Raw genomic sequence first — 14,000 nt, forward strand, 5'->3', positions numbered from 1 at the left:
ACTGCCCATATTATCTGTCTCATGCCCTGAGCCTCTGCATGTTTCAAAGGGTGAGTTACAGGAGAGGATGAGGAAAGGGAAAAGATCCCTTCTCCACATAAGATGAGGAAATATCCCCGCGCGCCCCCCTCCCCTCCACCCTCAAAGAAATAGCATCTGGAATATAATTAGAGGAATGCCATTGCTGTAGGTTTCCTTTACTGTAGCATAACCTTAGCTCATGCACAGGAAAATAGCACCACCTGCTGGTCAATGAATTTATAGTGGTTAAACTTTTAAGGACCAGCTATCTTCCTTCAGCTGTTTTGCAGATTCATGAATATGGAAGGTCCAAGCAGGATGCAAAGTGCACTCTTGTTTCACTGGCCTTATTTATTTTGTGAAACTGCTTAACCAGCTCAGTGGTATATGCGAGAGAGAGATCAGTGACCGGGTCATAAAATGAATCCACAGCAAAGAGTGATCTTTAATGTGTCGTGTGGGCACATTTTTTGCATTCTTGTCAGACTGTCAATGGGAGTTTTGAGTTTGCAAGGAATGCAGGCCCAGGCCCATTTTATATAGCCAGTTTATATAGATATGGAGATAGAAAATGGGCCTGATCCTGCATTACACTCTGTGGCAATGTAAAGGGGGGACTTAAAGTGGATATAAATGTAATTTACACCCACTCCGAGACTCCGTTGCATTGTCAGAACTGTATAAAGTCGCCTTAGTGTAAATCAGAATCAGACTCTTTATCTCTCTTTCTGTCTCTATCTGGAGATGTAGTGTGTGTGAAACACTGATATGTAAAACAGGCCCAGTTCTACATTCCTTGCACGTGCAGAGCTCCCATGCACGAGCCAATGGCTGATATATCTGGACAGACAGATATATACTCAGACATACAGACATGCATTTGGGTATGTGATGCTTTATTAACTATGACTGATCTCTCTCCTTTTAGAAATATATCCACACACGAACATACACTTCTGGATACAGGATGCCACTGGGAGTGGCTGCAAGCTGAGGGGGTTGCCTGGCCATCAGTATGTAGATGACACAGTTCCCACCTCTCCTGCCTGTGTGACACAAGTGGTGTATTTACTTTGCCCTCCCAGTATCTCCCCACCTTACTCACAGGAATAGTCCCACTGGAGTCAATAGGATTGCTTGTGTGGGTAAGGTCAGAAGCATTTGGCACACAGTCACAAACTGGGAATTGCTAAGGTAATGAGGAGGGAAAACAAATACTCTAAACTGAACATTGCTCTATGCTAAAAAAGCACTTGCTCTCTTTGGAAAAAAACCCGATTGTTAACCCTTCAAGTTTGCAGTGTGTTGTGAGTTATTGCGGTTCCACTAATGCAAAGCTCTAACAAACTAGGCGGGAAATAAAATAATGCATTTAAAGTTCCACACTCCATGCATGTTATCCAAGTGAAACACTGAGAATAACAGATCTGATCAGTCCGTATATAAAACTGAGTGATTGACTGGAAATTAGTTGCCACTTGAGGTCCCTTCCAGCCCTACATTTCTCTGATTTTAATTCGTTAACAAGTGCTTTACGCTTGTTCGAGAAGGGACGTATATTGCCTCTATTAATGGTTCAGGCCCTAACACTGCAGTCCGGATTTAGACTCTCCTGTCTCTGGGTTTCCAGTTTTAATAATAACAACTGAAAGGAATAGTCAGACACCAAAGCCAATTAAAACCCTGCCTGCGGGCCAGATTCATCCCTGCTGGTTTAGGGAGGTGCAAACTGCAAGTGAATCTGACTCTATGTCTCCTGGACACTGCAGTAGACAGTGTTTCCTTAAGAAAAGACCCCTTTACTCTATTCCTGCACAGTAACTCTCCAGCTGGTATGAATTCAATCCAAACCAAAGTATTTTAATGCCATTTGCCAACACAAATGCTGTGGTGTTGACCTAAAACGGGCCTTAGATTTCCAACATTCATCCATGCAAGTAAAATGGTATTCCATCAGTTCCTTTAGAAACTTATTCTAAAGGTTGGCCTTGAGTCTGAGATGCCCGGTGAGCAAGAGTGTGTGTCTTGGGGGAGAAAACCAGCCTGTGTGGTTGGATGCACATGGGTGAGGTTCAGAGAGGACTTTTCAAGATGCAGCAGTGATGTGTGCTGCTCCCAGGAGCTCAGTATTTGGCCCAACATGTTGAATACGAAACAAGGTACCTAGGAGAAAGTTTTCCAGTAAATAATGTGACTTTCAGGAAAAGAGGCGCAGCCAAATATTTCACATTTGTAATGGCTCAGTCCAAAAATCTGTTCTGAAAAACGGAGCTGATCAGGCTTTGTTGCCTTCAAATCAGGACAGTTCCACATTAGTGAATAATTCATCGGGACATCAGGGTTACTTATCAATAGGTTCCCTAGTTTTGAGCAGGGATGGAAAGGAGGAGGCATATCCCTTGCTGGGACATTGGTTCAGTACTTATGTAAGGCTCAACTATAGCTTTGCTTAAGCGAGGGTTAAGGCTTAAGCGAGGGACAGTGTCTAACTGTGCTGCCTCAGGGCTGACCGGGAACTCTGAGAGTCATAGAGTTGCCTTCATTGCTCCAGGAGAGAGGGGGGAACATAGAAGTAACCTATCAACCTAGAATCTGCTACTGATTACTTCCTCTCGTGACCAGGGCTGGCTGGTGCATGGGAAGGGCAGGGGCCTGTCTACTCTCCACATACAGGAGTCACTACTCTTGCTCTCCCCCCATGCTTCTCCCCACAATAAAGGTGTAAGGGTCTGTCTTATACAGCCCTTGTACAGGTGCATAAGCTGATTCACTGTTACAGGAAAGAGCACCTTCTGAACCACCAATTTCTCTCTGGGTCTTTCTTCGAGATCTCCCATCTAAAAGCAGATGAGGGGCAATCCACTTTAATGTGCAGTGTGTAGGTAGCCACCATGATTTTGTTTTCTATATACCTAGACCTATGACAGTTTAGAAGGCTGCTGTCATGTTATGGGGGGGCAGAACAGTCCCAGCCTATTACAGACCAAGGACAAACAATGTGCTGCCTTGTGAAGACTTGTTTTTGTTCTTTCTTCTTTTGTTGTTTCCCGTAACCTTAAATAACATTGAGAATGAAGGTGTAAGTTTGCTCTTTGTACGGGGAAAGCTTGCCACAACCTGAGAAGATCAATGCCCAAGATGTCTGTGAAGCCATATACATTTTACTGTCTTTGGTTGATGTCTTTCCCTCTAGAGAGACATGTACACATGCACGGACAGATCTGTATTTGTCTCTGGGATGCTACTGTGGGAGACCACAAGATGATGTGGGGTGCATTGCCATCGGTACGTAGATGATATGTATTTCTACCTCTCCTCTCGCAGTCATGTATAATTGATGGGCAATTCTAGCCCTGGCCGGCAGTCGCTGGGAAATAAGATGATGATTGGGATCTAGGTCAAGTATCCCCCCAGCACCAGCATAATTAGAACTCTTCAAAAGAGTAAGGCAAAACATTAACCTTTTTTGAAAATTTCCCCTCCCCCCAATTCAAAATTTTGATTTTTTTCAGATTTCAATTTCAATCAGCTCAAGAGTTGGTTAAAAGACGGGGGAGGAGGGGAGGATTCCTCCAAAATGTCTTTGAAAATGTTCCCGATTAAAAAAAAACCATTCAAACCTCAACAAGTGAAAACGGGGGGCAGATTATAACCCCAATGGGCATTAAATCACTCTCTGATGGGTGGCGCAGCAAAGAAGCCCAGAGTTTGGTGGGCTCGGACTGCATGTGCCTCTGACTCCTAGAGGCACTCTCCCCAGAGCAGTCTAGGAGTACACTTGTGACGCTTCCATAGCTGCTGACTGTTCTTTCACCTTTCATTGAATTGAGGGATTCACCTTTCACTGCATTAGTTTAAAGAATTAATCACCCCAGTCTCATCGACTAGCCTTTTTCTTCACCTTTTATTTTTTCACCAAAAAGTTCCATCAAACACAGCTGCTGTTGAAAGTAATATAAATAATTTGCTGCATTGTAAGAGCTGGCTTTATTAAACTAGGGCAAACCATGAAATGTGATATCTTCTACTTTGCTGGATACTATGAAATTTGTCCATGATTTACATAGGACCCCAATGCTTAGCAGAGACATGGAGTTTTAATTCCCGAACTATAGCAGGGCAAGTGGCAGGTTTATCTTTCAACAGGGATTACTTAGGGTTTCCCCATGATTGTTCCTGACATGTCACTCATCATATTACAAGCTAATTGTCTGAAGGGGAAAAAAATACCAGGGATAATGGAGAACGTGATATAATTCTCCTCTCTTCTCCCCCGAATAAATCTATCCTGCGTTTAGAAGGTGTGTAGGTTAAAAGGCTGCCTTGACAGGCTATCAACAGCCTTACCACATCATATAACAACAGTGAACTTTAAATCTGCCAATTCAGCTACCTTTGAAACTCACAGAGAACCCCAATCCTAATATAAAATCTCCGACAGGTTCACATCTGGGTTCTGTAATTGTCATCTGAAAAAAAACCAGAAGTATAAATGATAGAGTGACTGGTCATCTCATTGGAATCCTATTACCCCAGCACAGCCTTTTCCAATAATTAAATAATATTGTATTTCTCTCAATATGATCTAGGCCTAAAAAACATTTATGTTCAGCTTTTAAATTGTATTTTCATAGCCAATTTATTTTGTTTTTAAATATGCTCCTATGTTCTTGGTTTTTTCCATTTTATTTACTATACCCTAAGTAGGGCTCTGATTTCTCCACGTCCCACCATGATTATGAGCAGAGCTGTTTGCCAGGGATTTGAAATTTGGCGGACTATTCCCCCTGGGCTTATGAACTCACTGTTGTTCGCCTGTTAGTTTGGGGGAGATTAAAAGCAAACCTGAAAGCTGCCAAGAATCACACCCAGCTGCTGATGAACTCTGGAATTCCAACTGCTGTGAGCACGGCAACTAAGCAGAGCTATTCCCTGCATTGCAGAAGAGAGAGAAATGTAATGCTCGGAATGAGATCACCAGGTCAAAATCGTGCTCTGATGGAGTTTCTTCCCCTGCTGCCCCACACTGTCTGTCTGAGGAACAGAGGAGGATTAAACAGTGGGGCTGCAGTCGTTTATACTGAACTGAGCAAACAGAACTGGCTGCAAATCACTGAATGTTTTTAAGGGACTTGGAGAGGTAGTTTTTTTTCTCTCTTTACACATTTGTGTGAATTCAGTGCTTGTGTATGGCAGCAGGTTGACAGGCCTGGAGATTGCTAGCCGCTAGCAGGAATGGCAATAGCAGTTTCCATACAAGCTTCCCCCTTATGTACCTCAACTATCTATTGAGGCGGGGATAGTCACCACAGTCTATTTTGCCCTTGCTCCTCTGTGCTGGGTGCCACCAATGTGCTAATTATGATGGTTGGTGGCTTTTGTAATGCAGACACTGGCTCACCAAACTACAGGACACCAAGCAGGCATCTGATGGTGCCAGCTTCTGGTCTTGCTGGATTAGGACTGTAAAGCCTATAATTTACTGCCACTCCTTGGAGCCATCCAATTACACCCCACCCCAAGCTCTGTCACAATTTGAAACACTTTTCAAGTGTCCTTAGACAACCTGAATCTTGAGTTCAAGTCGAAAGGGAAAGACTAAGTGGGGTCCTAGTCTGTTTGTGCCATTCTGGGAGGCAGAAGGCGTGTTATCCAGGATTCCTCCATTGACTTCCTTCTCTTCGTGGTGACCTTTGCTGTGCCTCAGGATGGATGTTACTCTGCAGCTTGTGAACCAGCTTCAAGTGCTGCTTGAAGAGTGGTGATGGTGAGGACGGCGATTATGTTAAATGCTCCTTTAGATCTGGGTGCTGCTATTTCTGCAACATTCCCACTCTGGGAGCTAGTGAGAGAGGAAGATCCCTCCCCACCGAACACCCCTGGTCCACCTTCTTGCTTGCGAGGAGGGAGGGTGAGAGAACTTGGTTGGGTTGCGTTACATTTAAATGATTTCAGGTTAGCTGCTGAGGGATAGATTGTAAATGTCAAGCAAGCACATAGTTCACTCCGCAGGCCAAACCCAGCCGAATTGCTGTGTGATTTCTGCAGTGCAGAAAAACCAGCATCAGTCTTTGAATGTTAACTAAGGATGAGACTGAAGTCAGTGGAATTACTTCCGTGAGTAAATGCTCACTGACATGAGGGAGGGTTGCTCAACCTACTCCGAAAAGGTTAGCTGCAAGGATGGCATTGAAATATCTTCAGTTCTTTCTAGAGTATGTGTCCCTCACGTAGGCTGTATTTGGGTGCTCTCTAGTGGACAGTAAAAGTAATCAAGTGGAAAGCTCTGTTATTGTCCATTTTCTCTACGCCGCCAACCATCAGAGGGGTAGCCGTGTTAGTCTGAATCTGTAAAAAGCAACAGAGGGTCCTGTGGCACCTTTGAGACTAACAGAAGTACTGGGAGCATAAGTTTTCGTGGGTAAGAACCTCACTTCTTCAGATGCAAGTAATGGAAATCTCCAGAGGCAGGTATATATCAGTGTGGAGATAACGAGGTTAGTTCAATCAGGGAGGGTGAGGTGCTCTAAGTTTCTCCTCCCTTGGTGTTCACACCTCAACTGCTAGCAGAGCACCTCACCCTCCCTGATTGAACTAACCTCGTTGTCTCCACACTGATATATACCTGCCTCTGGAGATTTCCATTACTTGCATCTGAAGAAGTGAGGTTCTTACCCACGAAAGCTTATGCTCCCAGTACTTCTGTTAGTCTCAAAGGTGCCACAGGACCCTCTACGCCAACCAATCCACTATCTTAGCTGCATTTCTAATGTCTGTACTATTTACGTGCTATTTAGGATGGCTAAATTCCAGCTGACCTGTATACAGCACATAGGGTGACCAGACGTCCCGATTTTGTCGGGACTGTCCCGATATTTGCTCGTTTGTCCCGCGTCCCGACCAATGTTTGGTCGGGACACTGGACAAACAAGCAATTTTTGCCCTCCGCTCTGGCTCGCGCCCCCTCCCTCGCCCCAACTCCGCCCCCTCCTTCCCCCATTGGATAGCTCCCCAAATCCTCGGCCTGGCCCCACCCCCTCAACTGCCCCATTGGATCCCTCCCCAAATCCCCGCCCCCTACCGAAGCACGCCGCATTCCTCCTCCCTCCCAGGCAAGCGCTGGAGGGAGGAGGCCCGGGGACAGCGGGATGAGTCCGGCCTGGCCCTGGCCCAATCGCAGGCAGGAGGGTGGGGGGTACCTGCAGGGGGGCAGCCCCGGGTCCAGCCTGGGGAACCGGCTCCCTACGCGCCCATGGGTGGGGGGGCAGCAGCTGTCCGCGTGGGGACTCTGGTTCCTCGGGGCTTCACCTCCGCCACGTGCGCTCCGGCCCCGGAGGGGTGTAGTTGGCGCTGGGTGCCAGGCAGATGCCTCTGCCTGACACGCGGCGAGGGAGAGGCGGAGTAGCAGCTGGAAGGGCCGGTCGGGCTGCACTCCCAGGCCCGCGGGGAGCTGAAGCCTGCCAGGGAAGGGGCTGCCACACGCTGGCGCGCCCGCGGCCAGCCCAGGACGGTCTCCGCGCAGGGACTTGGCGGGGGTGCTCCCCCTGTCCGTGCCCATCTCCGCGGCATCGGGCTCCGGGCAGGGGTTGTTGCATCCCGGGACCCGGGGGCCGCTGTTTACCGGCACCAGCCTAGGCGCTTTCCGCTTGTTCGTGCTTTTTTTTTTTTTTTTTTTTCTCCCTACCGGCTTTTTTATTTTTTGGCTCCGCCCCCTTCCCCCCCCCCCCCCCCCCCCCCCCGCGCGTCCCGATATTTCGCCTCTCTGATCTGGTCACCCTAACAGCACATGGGGAGGATGACAGAGGGGCATAAAACTGCCTTTCATGTGAGCTTGACCTTTTTATACAACCTCCCTCCCCCCACCTCAAAAAAATCATTTCTCCTCTCCCAAACAAAATCAACCAACCAGTCTGCGGTTTTTCTCTTCCTACTCCCTATTGATGCCCTGCTGCAACGCCTACTGCTGCTCCTCTGAAACGGACCAGGCCACCTCCTTCCACTCTGCTCCCTGTTTCCCTCCTGCCTGAAAAATGCCAGCTGCTCCCTCTGATCTGTCCTGACCTTCCCGCTTCCTTGCCAGGTGGGCAGAGGAGAGAAAGATAGGGGGAAAATTGTAGAGCCCCCGCCCCATTTCCCCGTTTGTCCCTCTTCAGTAGGTCCCAGGGCCCCTGGCCCCAGTTATAGGCCCCTATCTCTGGCTCCTTGAAATCAGAGGTTGGCCAGATCTTCATTCCCTCTGCCTCAGCTGTCCCCGGCTGGGGTCCTGGTCCTGGTCCTGAGGTGTGGGGAAAGCTCTGCACTGACACTGCACATACACTCACACTCACTTAGGGGCAAAGCTATATTTTAGCCCCAGAGAGAATTAGGAAGGCAGCCTCTGAGAAGCTGCAAGTCTCACCCTGCTTTAAAACTTGGAGGGAGGAGCCGCTCTTAGGGGCTAGATACCAGCAGCCTCACCCTACATGCTGTGCCCCCTATGGGGCTGCTGTAGTGAAGCTGTCAGTAGCTGCCAGCTCCCTTCCTCCTCTGACTAAACTCTATACTGATGCACTGAATAGGCTAGAGATTTAACCCGTAGGATATAACTCCATTTGACGTTACAGGGCACCAGAGGATGGATCCCTTTGCACTGGGGTGATTCTTCCAGGGCCAGACACACCAACTTCAGGGCTAGATTGTGCTGTTGTCGTGGCAAAAAGCTGCAAAACATCAGACCCACCTGGTTACTTAAGCTCCTTTAACATGAAAAGTAAGGTTGAGATTTTATTGTATGAAAATCTAAACTGCAATCAATTCAGAGCTAAAGTTGCCTTCCAGTAAACTTCAGTTGCCTTCTTTGTGCATATGACACTGGCAGGACAGGTGCTAGCTTATGTCATGCTATCTGGAGTGGCTCACAACTGTAAGTGCCAATTTCAGGTCAGACTGTCAGCAAACTGGGCAGACACTGGAGATAACGCTGGCAGCCAATTTCTCTAGTAAACTAACTAAAGATTTATGAGCTAAGAAAAGGAAATGAGAGTTATTGAGAGGTTAAAGCAGGTACAATATTTTAACAGGTGAGTCAAAATGTGTAAGTCCAAAATGTTGATCGAGTTGTAGTAATCGACTAGATTTCCAAAGGTTCCTCGGTGGTACCCAGGGTAATTCTGGGGATCTCTGTCTGTTCAGTAGTCCACCCTGTTAGAATCCAAAACAGTTCAGAGATACAGGATTGATCCTTGGATCCATTTATATAGATTCTTATACCATCTTTCCATGGAATGCAATCTGGCAGGTGTTTTTATTCACAGCATGGACTCTTCCTTTGTTGATTAAATGCAAAGAGTCTGTGAATTTCCATTGTCGAAGACAGTGACCCATGCTTTGAAGTTAACATTCTTGTACATTTCCAAGGCTCCAATCTTGTGTGATGGGTGAACATAATGTAAACACAATGTGATAGCCAGAAACAATCTTTCATTAGTTTTCATGAAGTTTACACATCCAGTACATTCACATCTTAACACTAACACACACTTTAATCTCGGGATATCTAAAAAACGGGTATACACAATGTAATGCGATAGTAAATGACAGGTTATAGATAAGTGAAGACAATACCATTATTTCTTTGATATCCACACACAAATGAATTGGTCCACAGATACGGTACACTTAACATTTCTTTGATAGTCATCCACAAGTGAATTAGTCTATGACTTTGATCTGAGCTGGCCTGTCAGCATCACACCTATGCCTTAGCTGGACACTGACAGATACATAGTTGGAATCTCTCTGGCTCACTTGTGGATTAATATTGATAAAACAGTTGTTAGTATTTTAAAAAGTGTTTAGCCTCCACTGAGTGCCTGTGAGATGCTGCCTGCATCTTACTTGTCATATCTGTGTTTTTCAGTGTAATGTAGTTTTTGAGCAGTTGTATTGTGAGCCTCTGCAGGGCTGGTTTTACCATGAGGTGAACTGAGGCGGCCGCCTCAGGTGCCAGACTGTGGGGGGGGGGGGGGGGGGGGCACCACGAGGACCCAGAGTATAGAAAATTGTGTCTGCTGCTGGTGCATATGTATTCTCTCTGCTCTAGATGCACAGAGATGGTGGAGTGCTGTGCTGGAGGAAGGAGGGCACAAGAGACATAACAGGCAGGCAGGAGAAAAGGTGAGAGGGAATAACAGAAAGCAGCAAGAGCTGCAGGGAAAGAGAGGAGGAGGAGCCTCTTATGTACCTTTCTAGCACCCCAGGAGCCTGATTGATTAACACCAGCTTCTCAGGGAGCTTCCTGTTTCCTGCTGCTTCCCTGAACCCACTTGAGAAGCACAGGCAGTCAACTGAAGTAGTAGGAGCCAGTTAGGCCCTTAAGATGCTGATATCTTCCCTCACTCAGGCTGTGCTACCAGCCTGCTTATTTGTCCCCTTCAATTGAGTGTTGAGAGCCACTATAGCAGTCATGAGTGAAAGAAGAAAACGCCCCTCTGGGGCAGCATTCAGAAAAAGAAAGGAAGCAAAGGAAGCTTTTCTATCTAAGCTGGAAGGAGCTCTCCTGAGATACATTGACACAAATGTTCACGGTGAGCCTTCCGGCTCCAGTGAGGATGTGAGTGGTGAGGAGATTCCTGATCTTCCAGTTAGTCAGAGTGCAGGTGACTGGCAGCTACTGCAGCATCCATATCTCCATCTCAAATGGATGTAACCATGCACATTCCTGAAGAAAAGTGTAGATCAGAGAAAAGTGTGGTGGAGGTGCACGAAACAGCTGCTGCTGAGTTTAGTTCCTTAAGTCTAGATGATCCAGGACTGTGGACCCTCTTGAGCAGTAGCCTGAGGGACTTCCTTGTACTGCACGGGCCACAGCAGGTGAAAAACTTCATGTTCCCCAAAAACAATGAAAATAGAAGTTTCCATCCAACACATTACTGGCATGAAATCCCCAATGCAGACAAAGTGGAGAGGCCATGGCTTATGTACTCAAAAACCCAAAATGCTGCATACTGTTTTTGTTGCAAACTCTTCCAGTCTAATGTTCCAACCACATTGGGTTCTACAGGAACAAAGGACTGGGAAAATCTGGCTAGAAATCTGGCATGCCATGAGAAGGCAGCAAATCACCAGAGAGCATTCCATAGGTGGAAAGAGCTTGAGATGAGACTAAGGTTAAAGGCCACCATAGATGATCAGCATCAAGAGAAAATTGCATCAGAGGCTCTTTACTGGCAAAATGTTCTGAAAAGGCTCATTGCCATTGTGAGAATGCTTGCTACCCAAAACCTAGCACTGCGTGGCACTTCAGATCAGCTGTATGTGCCAAACAATGGAAACTTCCTTAAAATTGTGGAGCTGATGGCTGAGTTTGATGCTGTACTCCAGGAGCATCTAAGAAGAGTCACCACCCAAGAAATGTACACCCACCACTACCTTGGAAAAACAATTCAAAATGAGATCAAAGCGTTACTGGCAACAAAAGTCAAACAGAAGATTGTGGCAGATCTGAAGTCAGCAAGATATTATTCTGTTATTCTGGACTGCACACCTGACATCAGCCATACAGAAAAAATGACTTTAATGGAGTGTTTTGTAACAACAACAGAACCTAGTGAAAATGTCTCTGCCATGGTGACTGTCAGAGAGCATTTTCTAGAATTTATTGACATTGATGATACTACAGGAGCTGGTATGACCAATGTGCTTCTTAAAAAGCTGGAAGATACGGGAATTGCGATAGCTGACATGAGAAGTCAGGGCTACTATAATGGTGCCAACATGAGAGGAAAGAACAGAGGAGTGCAGACACGGATCCAAGAGTTAAACCCTCAAGCTTTTTTTGGCCCATGCAGTTCTCATTCATTGAACTTGGTGGTCAGTGATGCAGCATCAGTTTCTAGTGAGGCTGCTGAATTTTTTAATGTAATTCAAAGCATCCATGTATTTTTCTCTGCATCAACTCATTGATGGCAAATTTTGAAGCAACATCTGGGAACATCCTCTCTGACACTGAAACCACTGAGTGTCACACGATGGGAAAGTCGAGTGGAGGCGATAAAGCCTATCAAACACCAAATTGGGAAGATAGATGATGCCATAGTTGTCATTATGGAGGATAATGCGATGACAGGAACTGTTCGTGGGAGAACAGCGGCAGAGCGAAGTGGAATCACCAGAAACATACATAACTTCAAATTTCTGTGTGGCTTAGTGTTGTGGCATGACATACTGTTTGAAATAAATGTTGTAAGCAAGAGACTCCAAGGTGTTGACCTTGATATATCTGGAGCAATGGAACAACTGGACAAAGCAAGTCATACCTACAGTCTTACTGGTCAGAAGAGGGATTTCAAAATATTCTGAAGAGTGCACAGAAGTTGGCAGAGGAACTTCACACTGAAGCTATTTTCCCACCCAGTCAAGAATACAAGAGTCACCGAAGAAGAAGACATTTTGATTACGAGACATGGGGTAATCCCATAAGAGACCCCAACAACAATTCAAAGTTGAATTCTTTAACCAGGTGCTAGATTGTGCAATACAGTCAGTTGAAGAACGTTTTATGCAGCTCAAGGAACACAGCAGTATATTTGGGATGTTGTATGATGTTCCAAAACTCCTCACTATACCTGAAGAAGACCTACACCAGCAATGCAGAGCACTAGAGACAGTGTTGACACATGATGACATGTGCAATATTGATGCGAGTGATTTAGGTGATGAACTGAAAGCCCTTTCAAGATACATTTCAGCAGGATCAACTCCAAAGGCTGTCTGGAATATATGTGCACAAATAAAATGACCACCCTCTATCCAAATGCTTTTGTTGCTCTGTGCATACTTCTAACACTTCCTGTAACAGTTGCCAGTGGAGAATGCAGCTTCTTCAAGCTGAAGTTAATAAAAACACATCTATGTTCCACAATGACACAGGAGAGGCTGGTCGGCCTTGCAACCATCTTAATAGCTGGTGATTGGCATAAGAAGAGGCAGTACTGCAGTGTGAGTTAAGAAATGTAATTATTTTGGTTTTGTTTAAAGAAGCTCTCAGGCCAAACCTAAGGCCTACCCTGTAAATAAACCAATGTGAAATATTAAATCTCTGGAGTGGGATTGATTTATCCCAGAACCCCTCAATGCCAGAGGGAGAAACACTGAGCCCTGATGTGACAAAAGAGGTGTGTTGCCGCACTACTTATTGGGAGGTCTAGTGTATGAATGTATTGGTTTAGTTTAATAGGTGGGTGTAAGGAAAAACAAGCAGGAAAGCAAAAGAATGGCTTGAGGTTAGCCATGTCTCAGCAAACACTTGAGAGTCATTAACAGACAATGCCAGGACAGGAAAAGTCCTGGGAATGCAGAACAACAAAAGGACTACAGTACAGTAACTCCTCGCTTAATGTTATAGTTATGTTCCTGAAAAATGTTACTTTAAGTGAAATGAGGTTAAGCGAATCCAATTTCCCCATAAGAATTAATGTAAATAGGATGGGGGTTAGGTTCCAGGGAAATTTTTTTCACCAAACAAAATGTTTTAAACAAACAATTTAATACTGTTCACAGCTATGATGATTGTGAAGCTCGGTTGAGGTGGTAAAGTTAGAGGGTGGAAGAGGGAGGGATATTTCCCAGGGAATGCCTTGCTGCTAAATGATGAACTAGCACTCAGCTGAGCCCTCAAGGGTTAACACGTTGTTAATGTAGCCTCTCACACTCTACTAGGCAGCAGGAATGGAGGGGAGAGGGGATAGCATAGCAGATAGAGACAGACACACATCTGTGTGTGCGGGAGAGAGAGAGATGCACGCTGCCCCTTTAAGTAAGCTGACCCACTCTGAAGTGCATTGTCTTTTTAAGTGGATCAGGAAGTTGAGACAGCAGCTGCTGCCCCAAACTCTCTCTGTCTCTCTCCATCCGTGTTCCCACCCTGCTCTATATGGAGAAGGGGTAAGCAGGGTATAGGAGCAGGGGAGAGGGGGACACCCTTACATTAGCCCCTCCCT

Source organism: Chrysemys picta, chromosome 3 (genome assembly GCF_011386835.1).
Source record: "Chrysemys picta bellii isolate R12L10 chromosome 3, ASM1138683v2, whole genome shotgun sequence".
Lineage (NCBI taxonomy): Eukaryota > Metazoa > Chordata > Testudines > Emydidae > Chrysemys > Chrysemys picta.